At 34.1% G+C, this 16,314-nt stretch overlaps 1 protein-coding gene and 1 long non-coding RNA gene across 5 annotated transcripts in view; both read right to left on the reverse strand.

Annotated features, from left to right (window-relative positions):
* LOC116427605 (uncharacterized) overlaps window positions 1–16,314 on the reverse strand; it is a 133,812-nt gene that overhangs the window by 115,217 nt on the left and 2,281 nt on the right. The gene's annotated exons all lie outside the window — the stretch shown is intronic.
* Window positions 215–5,791, reverse strand: LOC116427606 (uncharacterized). Its single transcript, XR_004235122.2, has 3 exons — window positions 5,066–5,791; window positions 4,557–4,996; window positions 215–229 (listed from the first exon to the last, which is right to left on the reverse strand). It is a non-coding gene; the product is annotated as an uncharacterized LOC116427606 (long non-coding RNA).

Here is a 16,314-nt window from a genome sequence, read left to right on the forward strand (position 1 = left end):
GATATTTAATTTCATTTCTTATGATTTCTTCCATAACTTTATTCGATATATCTACTTAACTTACTATTATAATAATTTACTAGATAGCAGGAATTTCATGTTCGTTCTATCTACATTCACTCCAAACAATTGACAACGATAAAATACTACTTCATTCGAATTCAATAGAATTGAATGACATTTGCTTTTGCTAATTTCTGTTACAAATCTTCATCATGAGTTTTGCATACTGTAAGATAAGGAATTAAAAATCAATAGTAATAAAATGACAGAGTAAGATCATATATATGTTAACTCTTCAATTTTATAATACCAAGCCAGATTCATAAAAATCTTGAATATAATAGATACGAAAATTACTGGGATTACATCGATTAATTAAATTAATTTTTCTGTTTAAAAATATTTATCTCAAAATCTAGGTGGCTATCAAGAATAAAGTTACTCTTGTTAGTCTAAACAGGGAGACAAGGTTTGCAAAACAAGTGTTTAATGCAAACGTTTTTCCTATTCGTGTCGAATTATTTCCGTCATGGAACAGAACGGCTTTATCGATAACAATAGGAGTTTCGTGACCCCGAATCAGCCCGTTAAACGAGCACACATGGCGGCTACCTATTCGTGTTATACCTCGAGCTATCATTGTACAGACCTGATGAATAATTTCATGTAATTGATATCTGGCTACCTTAAACGTTCTCACGTTTTAGATGTTTCCGTATCCGATCTTTACAGGGGAACTCGGTAACGAATCTTGATAATCACCTGTATTAATACAAACAATTATGCATGAATGAATTATTATCTGAAAAATCTGTATAAAGATTGTATATTGGTGATGCAACATTTTGTATCTAAACCTAAATATTCTTACGATGCATTTCGAAAATCAAGTATTCGTTGAATCCTTGAAATAGAACATTGAAAACATAGATCATTATGGTAGACCTTAATATTTCATTTTTTGTATTATTCAATATATTATTTTAATTTTAAGGAATTTTTGGGGGTGTTGCAGTGAAGTAAAATAGGATTATATTTACAATTTCTTGAAATTCTAAATGATGTACAAGGTATTTATAGTGTAAGTAAGTAAGAATTAACACTTTACTATCTTTGCTATTTTTGTATTTATAGTGTAATGTAGTATATTTATAGTGTAACAGTGAAAACATTTTTGTATGTAAGAGAATTTTTGAAATTTCAAAGTCACCTTCATTTTTTTAAATGAAATAATATGTTTTTGATAGAATAACCTATGCAAAAGTTATTAGTTCGAGACATACGCCAATTTCACTTTTATAATTCATTTTGCAAGTAATGCAACGATATAAATCATTATTTTAGTTTTATAATTCCCGTATACATTGAAACTCGATGTCTGCCCTTTACGCAATAGCCAGTTACCCCAATTATTAAACAACCGTGAGCATTTAGGTTATTGACAGAAGGATTAAAGGAAGACGGTCACAAGTGGGTCATGTCATCTACAAGCTTTGCTTTACTGATAAATGCTTCTTGGCCATTAACCACGCTCCTTATTACTCCTCGACGTTTCCACATTTATTTGAAATTATTTATGAACAACATTAATAACTTCGTTCGACCACTGACTTCGTTAATTCTGAATTCTTTGGACCGCATCCTTTCCGGTTAATCCTTTATAAATCAATTCCGATTCTTACACGAAGAAAAGCTGTTTCAAGTTTAAAGTAAAACTTTCCTTTTCAAATGTGTATTAACCCCTTTCCCTATGACTTCTTTCACAACTGTGCTTAATTAACGAAACTTCAACGTTAACAATTTCTTTAAAACAGAGCAGAACTTAATAATTTCTTCTCTAGAAAAAGGAAAAGAACTTGTTCTGTCTAGGTTTACTCCAGAGAGTAAACATTTAGATTTATCAAAATTCAATCGACAATTTTCATCACGAGTCTGACAGGATATTACAGGGGTTACGTCAAGGGGTTAAATTATATTATCGATGGAAGGCAAATGAAATATTTTAGTTGGTAAGCGTTGTATTGTTGAAGTTGCAGCAACGATATGTTCCTAAACCCGGGATTAAAGCGGCTGAAAATTGGCAGATGAGCGTACTATCCGCGACGCAGTAAATCAGTTGACTCTAACTTTCAGGAGCTCGATGCTTGGACCGAGGGAACAGAGACAGGCGTATGCGTTTGACGGAAATCGCAGTCTATTTTCGATGCCTGCCACGGATTTGGAGCATGGACATTGAAATAAATTACGTTCGATCGCGGCCAGATCTCATCTCCGGTCACCGGAATCAATTTCTTCCCGATGCCCCAATCATTCCGGCGAAACAATCAAACGTCACTGATGGTTTCACTGCAAAATAGATGAATCGAATATAGGGAAGTACTGTTGGATTGATGGCTCGAGATCGAAGGAGTTTCGTGTGGCAAATGATATAAATCATTTTAAAGAATTCAACTGATACAGAATATCGTTCGATTGATTCTTTCGAACTTTTGGAAATCTTTGGACAACTTTGATCGCAATGGAGAATGAACAAATAATCGAGCATTTCTTTCGTAATCTTTCAAACTCGTATTTCAAGAGATGAAATAGCCCTAAATATAAAGGATACAAGACTGCTTCATCAGATATCTTGAAAAGTGAAAGATAGAAAATAATCAAATATGAACAGTGTTTGAGCTTTCATAAAATATATAATATCGATACAATTTTTAAAAAAAGTGATGTTAGCTCACTTTTGAATTGATTATTAGAATAACTTAAATACCTATTTCAACTAATTCATAATTTTCCCTGGGAATTTGTAAACCACAAATTCTAACAATAAACGTTGGTTTCGTGGAATTTTACTAAACTGTTTCTACAAGATAATGTAATAAAAATATAATAATGAAAAATATCGCCAACATAGCGATGTTATCAGTTAATTTCACGTGTTTCCAGAAATACTAACCCCTTTGCGAACGGATTAACTCTAATTAACTCTATAACAGAGTTTCCTCTCTCAAAGCATCAAACATTCAAAATTCCTCATTTCCGTCGAACTAAACCGTTTTGAGAATGTTTTCATAACATATCGAAATCGGTGTTATAATTTAAAGATTTTATGTAACATACATATATTCTTTTGTTTTAAAGTGGTTAACAAATTCTTAACAATTCAGAGAACGCAGAGGAAGCATGAATTTCAAAAGGGGAGGAGTTCTAGTAACGAGATGATAGGTAGGGAAAGGAGGCCCGAAACTTGTTGACGTAATAGAGAAGAATGGCCGAAGTAGATGCGCACGAGTAGCAAGCGCATCAGAGAAATATAATAGAAAGAAACTCTGAATCGCAGCTGGTTGAATGGATAAGGAGGTGAACGTGCACGAAGAATCTCGTAATGATACAACAGAGAAGACTCCACTTCTGTTTCATGTGAAGCCTTAACAATTGCTACAGCAATAAATTTTCTCTAATAAATTTAGACCATCGAACGCATTCACAAGCTTGCTCGTTAAGAATCTGCCAAGAAAATGGCGCTATCTTATGAACTCACTAGGAATATTAAAAGCCAAAGACATCAAGTAATCGTAGTACAAACACGATATTAAAATCACTTTAGAATTTTATTCTAAAGAATTACAATTATATCAATTACGACAAGAAAATATCTGTCCAATTTCTATTAGATTTTAATATATATCTTTGTTTAAGAAGACGATTCGGATGGAATGAATTAGAATAGAATTTTAAGGTCAAGGTCAAGGTCGATATTACAGTAGTTTTTATTTCAAAGGATTTTCATTAATATCGAAGCGTAGAATCTCTAATATAATATATTCTTTTCATTTAAAAGCTACAGTAGAAAATATCTTTATATACTCTGTGTAAAAGAAACCTGAATTCAAGAGAAACGACTCAGTTCTTTGTTAAGAATATTTTCAGACACTTTTCAGGAATCGTTCCGTTATTTTTTGATTAAGATATCACATTACGCGGTCCAGAAACGTCTCCAAACTCTCTTTCAGCCGAATTCTCTTTGATCACTTTTTAGTTGGAATCCGGGGACACGTGTTTTATATGGTCCTGAATGTCTCGGCGCCAACATTTTCGGGAATCAACATACCGGCGAAATCTAAAATTAACCTAACGCGACCACATACATATATCGATTCGCGCAACATGCGCCAATAATTATCGTTACGCGTATTTTCGTTCGTGTAGCAAATTGAAATGGAAATATTTACATATTCCTTGTTTCATGGGATTCTGATTCAATCAACGGACCGATTCGCAATCACTTTGTATTTAACCGTTCGCGACGTTGCTTTTATTTCTGCTCAATCGAAAAGAATATTACTCAGGGAATTATATTTTGATATTTTTCGAAAAGAGAAATGAATTCTGTTAAAGTAGATTTTAATATTTACGATCAATGTATGAGCGATTTTTATGAATTTGTTTCGAGAAATTCAAGTGTGTCCGTATATAAGTTGATAAATATAACGTATAAACTTACATATTGACATCTACTTGAATAACAAAATTAATAAATCTAATTTATAAATACTTACATAAATATCTTTAAAAAGAGTATCCTCTTTCTTTTAGGTATATTTTAATGAAACCAAAAAACGTTGTAACAGTGTTTTATTTATTGTAGGAAGAATCGAAGTTGCAATTTTGTATGATGGTGTACTTTGAATATTGAAACGACAAATTCACTGTACTGCATTGGCAAAAATATGTTTCAAACAAAATCGTGTGCAATACGTTACATAAAGGTTATTCGTATACATTTGCGTGTAAAGCAAATAAAATTGAAAGTGTAAAACCCGTACAAACATCTAAGAACCATTCTTGACTCCATTCCACTTCACCTCTTCATTGTAACAAATTAGAAAAACGTTTAGTCATTATACTTCCAGGACTTTGCTCAAAGAATAATTCATAATATCACAATTCTTCTCTCATCGACACATCATTAATGGCATGTTCCCTCGAATTCTTTACTCTAGAAAAACGTAACACCTTAAGTAACAAATACAAGAATCATCTCACCGTAGCTACGAAACGTTCTTACTCAGCGTTAATAAATTTTTGTTAAACAGACATGTTGGTACAATGAGAATACTTCTGCCAATCCGAACGACAGTGCCAGACGATCATTAGTTGTGAAGAACATAAATAAATATGCAGTATCATGTGTACAGTGGTCATCTCGAATATCAAGTACACAACGAATCTAACGGGTAGACGCCACTGTCCGACGATTCTGACTACAAAAACCGTCAGCCGATCACTACTCCATTAATCATCCTCGATCAGATTTCTCTCTTTGGTCCAAGGACATCACAAACTTCGCAACAAATAGACAAGATCGAAGTTTTTCGTCGACCCTCATCGATAAACGAAGGGCTCGCCGCCAGCTATCATCCACACTTCCCGATTAATCCACTTGATGATCACGTAAAAGAAGACTAGCCGGTTGATCGTGCAAATAATGTCGAATATATTATTCTCTGACGACACGCCTAACAGGAGATCCCGAAGAACCGGCGCGTCGATCAGGAATTCGTTCGTGTCGCTAACGATCTTCGTTTCAGCAGGACTCTCTGGTTCCTGGATCTTGCTAGGGCTGCTCAACTCTTGCACCCAGCGCTCGATCGTCATGAGAATCGAATAAACTTCGCCCATGATATCGCCGCGGTGTTTCGGACAGCTACCATCGGCGCAACCAACGGATAACTGAGAAGTCCATTTGGTTCCTGCTACGAACGCCAACTTTGATGTGCACTTCAGTTACCTAACTGCTCTAGAATCGTCATCAGTTAAAAGAGCTACCGTTCGTTGCGAAACCTGTGCATATATCGACAAGTAACCAGTCCGCTTTAACTCCTTGTACAAAATTCACGTATCTGAGAACACCGGATGCCATTCGATGCGCCATTGGTAACATTACTTCGAATAAAATGGTAGTATAGGAGAAAGTAGGGTAAAACATCAATGTTTTCCGTAGATAAGGAGCTCGTATCGAGCTGGTGTTGCATGATATAAAGCTAATAAGGTATAGTTTGTGATCGACTGCAGATCAGTGCGCTAGTGTTACATTATCTGCGAAGAACATTGGTGTTCCGTTTTACCCTATTCTCTCTTGTATTACTTTTTTGATAGAGATAGACCCAAAGTGGGGCGTAATGATAGAAAACAAAATTCCCTATAGTTCCATCATACTCGTAAGTGGAAGAGTCCTCTTGTTCCTGTGCACTTTTAGCTTGATGGAGCTAACGCGAGAGCTGTATAGTACATAGTTGCCCATCAGAGTTTTGATATTTCGTCAAATATTGAAGTAGTAAAACAGGGTACATTATAATGTGCGCCGGATCTGCAGGGGTTAACATTTAATGAACACTCAGTACACGTAATCTCGACTATGTCCGTGTTCCAGTGAAATTTGTTTTGGCAGTTTGGATCAAGGCTCGAGGGGATAGAAACGTTTCGACGGCGAATGAGGATTCCTGAATCGGTCGTTTTTGGAACAATGAAATTTATCGAATGCACGGTATCATTGGCTTTGAATGGGTGATCATGTCCGTGGATTCCGGTATTAAAATTTCAAGCAGCGTTTAAATTATCCGGCCTGCCGCGAGGCACACGAGAGACCGCAGCAGGACTCCGGATACAATTCCACCGAGTATGTCGCCGCACCAATTTAATCTCTCTAGCGGCTCACTCAGTGATACTCCCGGTATAGCTGCTTCTCGGTAAAGGATTTTTTCGGGCGAAATTCTGGTATAGTGGATTCTGTTTAACTGGTGCTTTGAGATGACACATTGTTACAAAGGATTTGATTTCTTTGTGCATTGTGAAACGCTGACTGCAAATGAATCTTTGATTATTTATACTTATAACTTTACATTGAAGACGTAAGAGGTACTCGGAGCGCAAAGGGTTAATAGAAACTGGGGATTTCTCTGACTGTACAGTACAAGGAGATTCTCTTTTTCGAATTTGTAAGTCCCGTTGGCGAGTCGAGTGATAGTCACTGTAAATGAACAAATTGTCCATCATTTGAAAATACATTACAATTATTCGTCTTAATTAACATAACGTGTACTTTGTATAATAACTAGATTGCTTGTATTTATTAAATCTATTTAATTAGCAAGATTACTCTCAGAATGATCGATCAAAAAGAAATAAACCCTAAAATTTAATAAATTAGTAAGATTATCTTTAAATCTATTTAATTAATAAGACCGCTTTATACGTGTATGAAATATCCAAGGTACAGTGTCCTACATTATAATTCTGTTTTTCTAATGATATTCTTAAAAATTTGAATTTACATAAAGAATTGCAATTTAATAATAACTCTATACGAAGAAGGTGATGTTCGATTAAGTTACATTTATGATATGTTCACAAGTAATAACATCTTTTGTTGACTTACACCCACGACTCGTTCAGCGGACTGTAAAGTTCAGACACGCCGCCAACTTCATATGGGAGGAGGTCCAAGGAGAAAAAGGAGAGGTGCACACACCATTTCGTCTAAGGTCCAATGCTAGACTCCATCAGTAGAGCTAATACAGACGAACCTGCTCCGGGCGTTTGGGTTGTAGGCCCATATTTGGAAATGACACATATATTCTAACGAGAACCTTTTGGATAACTTGTGTGAAATTTGGCTCGCAGGTTTCTTGAAAGTTTTCCTGTTTCGTCCCGTCGTATGTAGCCTGTTCCTTGTTTTTAACCCCTTGCCCTATGATTTCTTTTACAACTATGATAAAATCACTTTATCGTTGACCCTTTACACTCGGAAGCATTTCATTAGAAACATTCGACATTTTCCGGTAAGACATAGACGACACTATTTGAAACAAATTAATGAGTACGTCAATTAAGAAACAAAGGTATTCTATATAAATATTTCGCATATTAATTAAAACTGTAATTTTGTTATATCAAATCAAATCGTGACTGAGAGTCATCTTTCGAGTGCAAAACGTTAATCTAGTAGAAAAAAAATGTATGCCTAGCCTGAGTTTACGTTTATTCTAAAGGTTACAGATTGTTAACAAACAAGTATTTAATACTTCATTTATGTGAGAAATAAATAAATAAATAACGATTTGTCGAATTCAGTGGAGAATTTTCTATATTTTCACTATCTCCACTATTATCTGTTGCAGAAAAGGGGATTCCCAATCTTAGGTAACTCTAACTCTTTTCGTTTAGAATTGTCGCTCCTAAGTTCTAATCTAACAAACAAACAGTTGATGACTTTCGAGAAACATTGAGGATTGTCCTGACCTCTATCGATATTCAAATGCACTACGTTGCGAGACGAGACGTTATGCATATTTCAAACATCGGATAGAATAATAATGAAGTATGATATATGCACCAGATTATTGTACATTTGGAAAATAAATAACAATAATAAAAAAATAAATAATATCACCCTAAGGTTATAATCCTTTTTGTCCCGGGAGAAAAATTGTGAATCACTTTCTTTCATCAGAAAGATTCTAAAACCTGATGATCCCTCGAACGGAAACTTGACAATTTCATAGGTTCTTCGAATTTGTAAATTTGAGATATTCATGACACAATGAGGACGCTCTTCCCATAAAAATAATAAACGTCATTTAATTCAAACGATATGGAAACCGATAAGTAATTCGGGAAACAATACTTAATTTTTCAACGGAAACCGTCGGAGAATGTTCTAATTCCTCGAAGGTGAACGCTTTATGACAAATCGTTTCGGACGTTGACACCGGATCATTCCTATAAATAAAAGGGCCACCGGGGTGCATTCTAGGATCTCGAATCCTAAAAATAGCGGGAATGACGAGGGGACGAAATGCAATCTCTACTGCGATTCGTCGTCGCGAGTTATACAGGACAGGTCGTTTAAAATTTTAATACGTTGCTTCGAGATGGCGTGACCTATCGACGGATCATTCTTAAATTCTATTTGACTACAAATAAAAATATAAACAGTATAAACTAACGAGTCACTGTATATTGTAATTTTTCGTATCATTTTCTATTATAAAAACACATGACAATTACCAGGATTCAATGAAGTTCACACAGTATCTATATTTTATTTAATAAAGTCGTTAACTATGAAGCAAAGTGTCTATTACATTTTTCCTTTCAAATTTGTAATAATCTGAAAGAAAATATAATTATTTAATGTAGTTATACTAATTAAATCTAACTGGTCATTATCCTAATTAATTCATTTCAGTGTCCTTATCATTCTTGTTATTTAATTATTCGCCTAACTTTAACCATTTTGAATACCTACGTTGGAATTTATTTGATTCGGTCTAATAAACTCGACTCCTCAACTCGTCCTCGTGAAACATTAAAAAAATTTTTACAAAGAATATTGAATTTATACAGAATTTTATTATTTATACATTCTTGTTCATTTCGTACCTGTATATGCATGAAGTTCTCGTACGGCAACTGTTATAAAATCCAATAAATAACATTGTTTATTAATATTTTATATTTATTTCATCGCCACGCCAATACTTAAATAGAACAGCAGCCATACATTGTTTTTAACTCATAAAAATTCATGAAATGGAGGGTTTACATGTTTCTCGAACATTTCAACGATCTTCTATCGAAACTTCGGATAATAATTTCACTCTTCAGATTTCACTGGCCTGAACGAAAAGACGACACGCCTGCTTCGTTCTTAACCGTTATAGAAATGACCAAAGCTTCACCAAAATCGACGTTGCACACTATAAGAATACTCTCCGTTAGTTTCAAGACCTTGACCTTAACATTGAAATTTACAGCGGCTTAAAAAGAATGTTACACGTTGAGCCTTTCAAAGAGGTGGCTGTAGCGTATGTACATAAGCCTTAGCCATTCTTTCTATGAATAGAGCAGACTTTCAATGCGACCACGCTGGTTCATGGTTACTAGCGAAACACGTATTTGTTACCCTGGGGCTGTCAAACGATACAAATCTGCAAGGACGGGGATTTTCAGGTGATTCGAGCCAATGAAATTCATCGTCCGTTCTATTCGAACTCTGTTTAACCTCTAATAACGTGATACCGATTGAATGGATAGGTTATTATATCGAAGGATTTCTGAAAATTAAAACTGGAATGTATAGAAGTATCGCTATACAAAATCTTTGGTGTTGTAACATTTCAATACAGTAGAATTATGCATGTTATTATATTACTATTATTATATAATCATTAATTAAGCTAGTCTTCACTGATTCGTACCATAAGAACGTACGGACAAAATATAAATTTTAATAGAATTCGATGAATCGATATGCATCAGAATGATAAGTTAAGTAACGTTATTTAGATATTTATTATGCCATGAACAATAATAATAATTCATTCTAATATAAACATACAAATGTGCACTTTTATTTTGGTACTTTTACAGTATTATAATTACTCAACCAGCCATAGTAACACTCACAGTTGCATGAAATTATTCATAGTTTACTGAATTCTAAATGAATACCACCACTACTCTACTTACTACACAGTCTGGGTCACGAAACAATGACGCGTTACAAAGAAGGTATTTCATTACGTGTAGTAGATCTCTCAAAAGGTGGTTCTACAAGCCAGAACAAAACGATAATCGAGAATAATGAAAATGCAATTTCTGCTTCGTTCTCGAACTATTAACGCTCAAAAAACTGCTTGAACAAGGAACAATCCGCCATAGTGGTGTCCGTGAGGTAGGTCAGCGGGAGCAGTGACGTCGTACCGTACGAGAGAGAAAGCGAGAGACAGAGAGAGATTTCAATCGTTAATAATTCGAAAATAAAAGCTCCATCGCCATTTCGTCACCGAAGATTTACATTCTACTTCGATACATTTTGAGTTGATGCAAACATTTTGATATTTCTTGTAAGTGCATGGTTAACAAACAAATGGTTTTCTTTTTAACAAACAAATAACATCTGTTTTCAAACGATTAACCTCTTACTCTGCGATTTATCTCCCAACTATGCTGGATACAACTACTTTGCAAATAATAATTTATTGAACGAAGAGAAACATTTTAAACACATTCTACGTCTATATTTGTTGTAAGGCATAACCAGCTGATAACAGAGGGATAATATTTAATTTGAGTTTACAAACTAGTTGTTTGTTATGTTCTACTTAATATGACCAGTTTCTACGTGAATAACAGTAAACCCTTGCTTCTTTATTAAATAGAGAGACTCTACGCGTAAAAATGCTGTTTGAGCTTCTTGCATTATGTCGCAAAGTGAACGCCTTTGAAACGGTTATACTATCAAAATTTTATAGAAATTTTTTAAAATTTAATACTCGCGTCAGAAGTTGACCATCCTCTTCGTGTTTTTTGTACGTGGCTAACAAAAGAATGTTTCCTCGAAACAAATAATACGTTTTCAATTTATTGTAACGTGCATAAAGGACACTTCTTTCTTCGTTTTCACTTAGCTTTGGTTTAACCCCTTGCATTGTAATAACTCGCGGAACTCGCGATGAAAATTACAAACTGAATTCGACAAATCGGAGTAATATTTACTTAATTTTCACGTCAATTCTATATTACTGGTCTATTATTAACCCTTTGCACTCAAGACTCTCAGTCACCACTCGATTTAATACAGCAAAACTATGAAGTTGTATATTTAGTACTTTAAATGAAACTTTCTATTGCTATGTGAAATATTTAAATAAACTAGCTTTGTACGTTAATTTATCTGTGAATTACCGTTAAATTACTTTCAAACAATATCATCTATATCTCATCGGAAAATGTTAAATATTTCCAGTAAAAAACTTTCGAGTGCAAAGGGTTAATCTCTCATCTTTCGAATAAATATAAACACACGGAATAAGTATAAAATTCTTTTCTATTTCTACTAAATTATTAACGACAAAGTTGTTCTGTCAATCATAGTTAAGTAAACCATAGGGCAAGGGGTTAACCAGCAAACAGCAGAGAACTCTTCTTTTTATTCCCTATAAAGAAACATCGAAACTTTTGCGTCAACCCTATAAAACCATCCCTTAAAATATCCACTACCCCTGGTCGAACTTTCTATATAAAAGATGCTTACCTTTCTGCTTTCGGTTTATTTAGAACTACCCTATAATCACGTGACGTAACTAACGACAGGGATGTCTTCGCTCGACCCTTGCGCGTCACAGTGAAATGCTCATTAATAATTTAATACTATGGTGCTGACTGAAGTCAAACGTTACGTATGTATGAATGAATTAGGCTTATGTAGATTTATGTAGATCTATGATGAAAGTTTGTGTATATATTGTATAATACAATAATGATTCATCAGAGGGCTAGATATAGCTAGACTGGCTGAAAAATTCGATGTTTCAAATTGATCACTAAATCTACCGAGCAGTTAAATTGACTTTCTGAAATTCGTCTATAAAATATTCACGAGTGTATCTATCGAGACTTTACTCGGTTTATAATTCAGTTTGGGTATTATTAAATCAATTTCTTTAATCATCTCTCCGAGAAGCTTCTGTTATCTTTTTAACCCTTTGCACTCGGAAGCTTTTCACTAGAAATATTTTAACATTTTCTGATGAGATACAGTTGATATTTTGCGAAACTAACTCGAAGAGAAATCACACATACATTGAGGAGCAAAGCTATTTTATTTCAATATTTCTCAAATTGATGAATTATACGAAGTATAATATCAAATATCAAATTTCATAGTTTCACTGTATGAAATCAAATGGTGAATGAGAGTCGCCTCTCGAGTGCAAAGGGTTAATCATTGCAAAACGAGGAAATCAAGATTGGGTAATACCGATCGGTCTAGTGGTTTTAATATTAAAAATGTAAGTGTGATACACTTGAAAACGTGGCTCTGCATATACCGCCGACACTGGAATTTCTCAAAAAATCCAAACGACGGGGATTCCACGTAGCTAACGGAATAAATTGCACAATAAACGTCCGCAGACCTAGTGTTAATATCGTAGACTGCTTCGGGATGTCATATTATCTCAGACATATTGTAAAAAGGGCCGAGAAAGGAATTACACGGAGGGAAAAACCGTGAGAGGAAGTGGAAACGAGGAACAATGAAACGAAACGAAGCGGGCAGGAGGAGAAAACACGCGGGAGGGAGCGCGACAGACCGACGGGAAATGAAAAAGGGTGGAGAACGAAGACAAGAGAGAAAGGAAACTCCTGGCCGGCCGCGGATCGATAGAACGGAGCTGCGTGATACTCTCCGCACAGGAAACCGATAGTAGTCACGACGTCGGAGCGTCGTGAATGAGATACGTGAATTCGTTGATGAACACACGTCGAGGAAATTACAAGTATGCGTGCAGATTAATGGCTGCGCGACTGCCGTTCGTGTTGGCATTGTACGCAAGTGCGGCACGCAACGGAGTTCTTTTTTAACGCGTTGAACGTTGGACGATTTCAGATGGCAAGATGCACGGGATCAGACGAATGGAATATCGAATTGTTTAATACTGGAACTAACGAGCAGTTCATTCGATTAATGTGTAATCCTTATAAAAATTGTAAGAATAGACTCTTCTCTGGTTTATTTGTATATCGGTTGTAATATTCGAGCAAAATTTTATGTTTCTCGAATGATTTTGAGTATTTAGTTGTTTAACGTGTCTATGTAGTCTAAATTATTGTGGATGTTTAATATTATTAGGAATATCATTGATTTTATTATACAATAGAAATACTTGTAATAATAGCATCACTATGAAAATATTAATGATTGTAATTGAAATTATTATGGGCTTTCAGTATTGTTATGAATGATGCTAGACGATTTGCAGCAAAATGTCCGAAATGGGAAATATATAATATATAATTAAAGAATTAGTGTGTAATCCTTATAAAAATTATGACAACAGATTTTTCTTCGGTTTCTTCATATATTTATTATAGTACTAAAGTGAAACTGTTCATTTTGGATATTTAGCACTTTTAAGATATTGATAATTGCGAAATGAGAAAATTGGGACCCGCCATTTTCACGGGTCCGGTAGTTCTAGTGTTAACCGAGTTACGGTGTCGTTATTGTAGGTTTATCTTGGCGAATATCGGCAATTTAGGTTGCGTCGTTTGTAATAGAGAAATGTTTTCGAATGAGCGTCGTTTAATTGAACGAACTTTGGTAATCTGATTTGGTTGGCATGCGACGTGTTAAGAATTGCTACGTTGTGGCAATGAGTAGTGAAGTGAAACTTCAATGTTATTATGAACATTATCGATTTGTTATGCGGAAATGGTAGAAAAGGCACCACTTTGGAAATATCGATGAGTTTGACTCGAATTATTATAAATTCTCAACGTTATTATGAGTATTATCGATTTTATTATACAGTAGTGGCCATAGAAATGGTATTGGAAATGATAATGGATTTAGTTTAGGTTATTATGAAACATTCAACATCACTATGAGTATCATCGATTTTATTATACATGCAGCAGTGGTCATAGAAACGATATTGCATTGAAAATGTCGATCTTCTTAGTCTAAATTATTATGAATTTTTAACATTATTACGAATATCATTGATTTTATTATACAATTATTATATTATATTATATGAAATACAACAACTATTCTGAAATTTTCCATTTTTATCTGAAATATGAACAAAATCATCAAAAGTCACAGTGAATTTTTTTGAAGATTCATTTTAGAAGGACGTCGAACTAATTTGTATTGCTATTTTTCCGTAAACGATGTAACGAAATATTCAATTAATTTTCATAAATATAGCATTAAAAATCTCTCTGACCTATGATAATCTAATAATAATGGCGCGCGTAAGGTAGGTCAGTGCGAGCGTGGACAGTGATGTAACGTGAGAGAGACGGAGACAAAGACCTCAGCCACACACAACTATTGGCGAATTTGAATCACTAACAGGTTGACTGCCAAACTTGCACCCGCAAAACTTCCATAAAATTCAATTAATCTATTTAATAGAATGGCCACTGTAAAATGAAAATTTATTATAGTGATTAGTCTACTAACCTTATTGCATTTATCAGATCCTAGTAGACTACGGTTTATGAAATACATAACAGTAAAAATGAATTTTTAAGACTTGATTAAGAAATGAATTATCTTTGTTATTAATTTAAAAATGTAGCTGATGCTGAAATTTGATTACTACTAATATTTGTGTCATTTTAATTCGTAAAATCATCTTTTAAAATATTGACCGTATATAACTGAACACCCTGTACGAAACAAAACAATTAGATGCTTCTAATATTGAAGATTAAATTCTAACAAAAAATTAATTATGCTATTAAGCAAATTTAAGATCACATTGCAAAGGAATTTTATGAAATGATCTTGTTATGATAATTGGTAAAAATACACGGTAACTACAATATTTATAAACGCAAACACATAAAATTTAATTATAAAACTTAATTACATCCTCCTGAATGAAACCATACAGTTATCAAAAATAGAACACACCGTTTCCTTTCAATTTTCCATTTCTAACCGTAAATCTTTTAAATGAACAAGTGTAAAGATGACCAAAAACAGTGAAATAATTGTTCACTAATTATCAACATACCAGCAATCTAGTTATTTTCTAAAAAGTAAACTGTATCTTAAAATTAAAAATACTAGAAAAATATATAAAGAACTAAAATACTTCATTAAGGCCTACAGTTTTCTTATTCGACTGCATAATTGGAATGTGAAATCATTGTGATATAAACTCAGAAAAGTCTTTAAACTCGATATATTATTCCTAAACTGAACAATACATGGTAAAACTTTCTTCCTTTTGTATTGCATTTTTATGGTATCCACATTCAAAACAAACATATCTAAAGAGATTTACACAATTTCGTTTTATATGACTGTTAGAATGGTAATCGTAACGAGTACGAAGACGCTTGTGTTCGCGTGTGAACGGGTAATTAAGATGTTGGAAAGATTTATTACAAACGGAACGATGCAGAACGAGCATTTACATAACGTACATTTCTGCAAGCAGACCATCCTTCCATTCCGCGAAATAGGAAGGAAACAATTTTTCTAATTAGAGGATCTAAATACTAAGACACATTGACGATGTATCGTGCGAGTACGTATGTGGAACGTCCAGTTCCGGGCACAATTATGGCACGTAGTTGTAACATGGAGAAAATTAACAAAGAAAGAATCATGAATAGGGAACCTATAAAATTTATCGCGCAGAACATATTGAATCTTCTCTATTAGCATAGGAATTCCTAATGTTTATTAGGAAAAGAGAAAATCGTGACAAATTTTGCATCGCGTTT

The sequence above is a fragment of the Nomia melanderi genome, chromosome 1, assembly GCF_051020985.1.
Source record: "Nomia melanderi isolate GNS246 chromosome 1, iyNomMela1, whole genome shotgun sequence".
Classification (NCBI taxonomy): Eukaryota; Metazoa; Arthropoda; class Insecta; order Hymenoptera; family Halictidae; genus Nomia; species Nomia melanderi.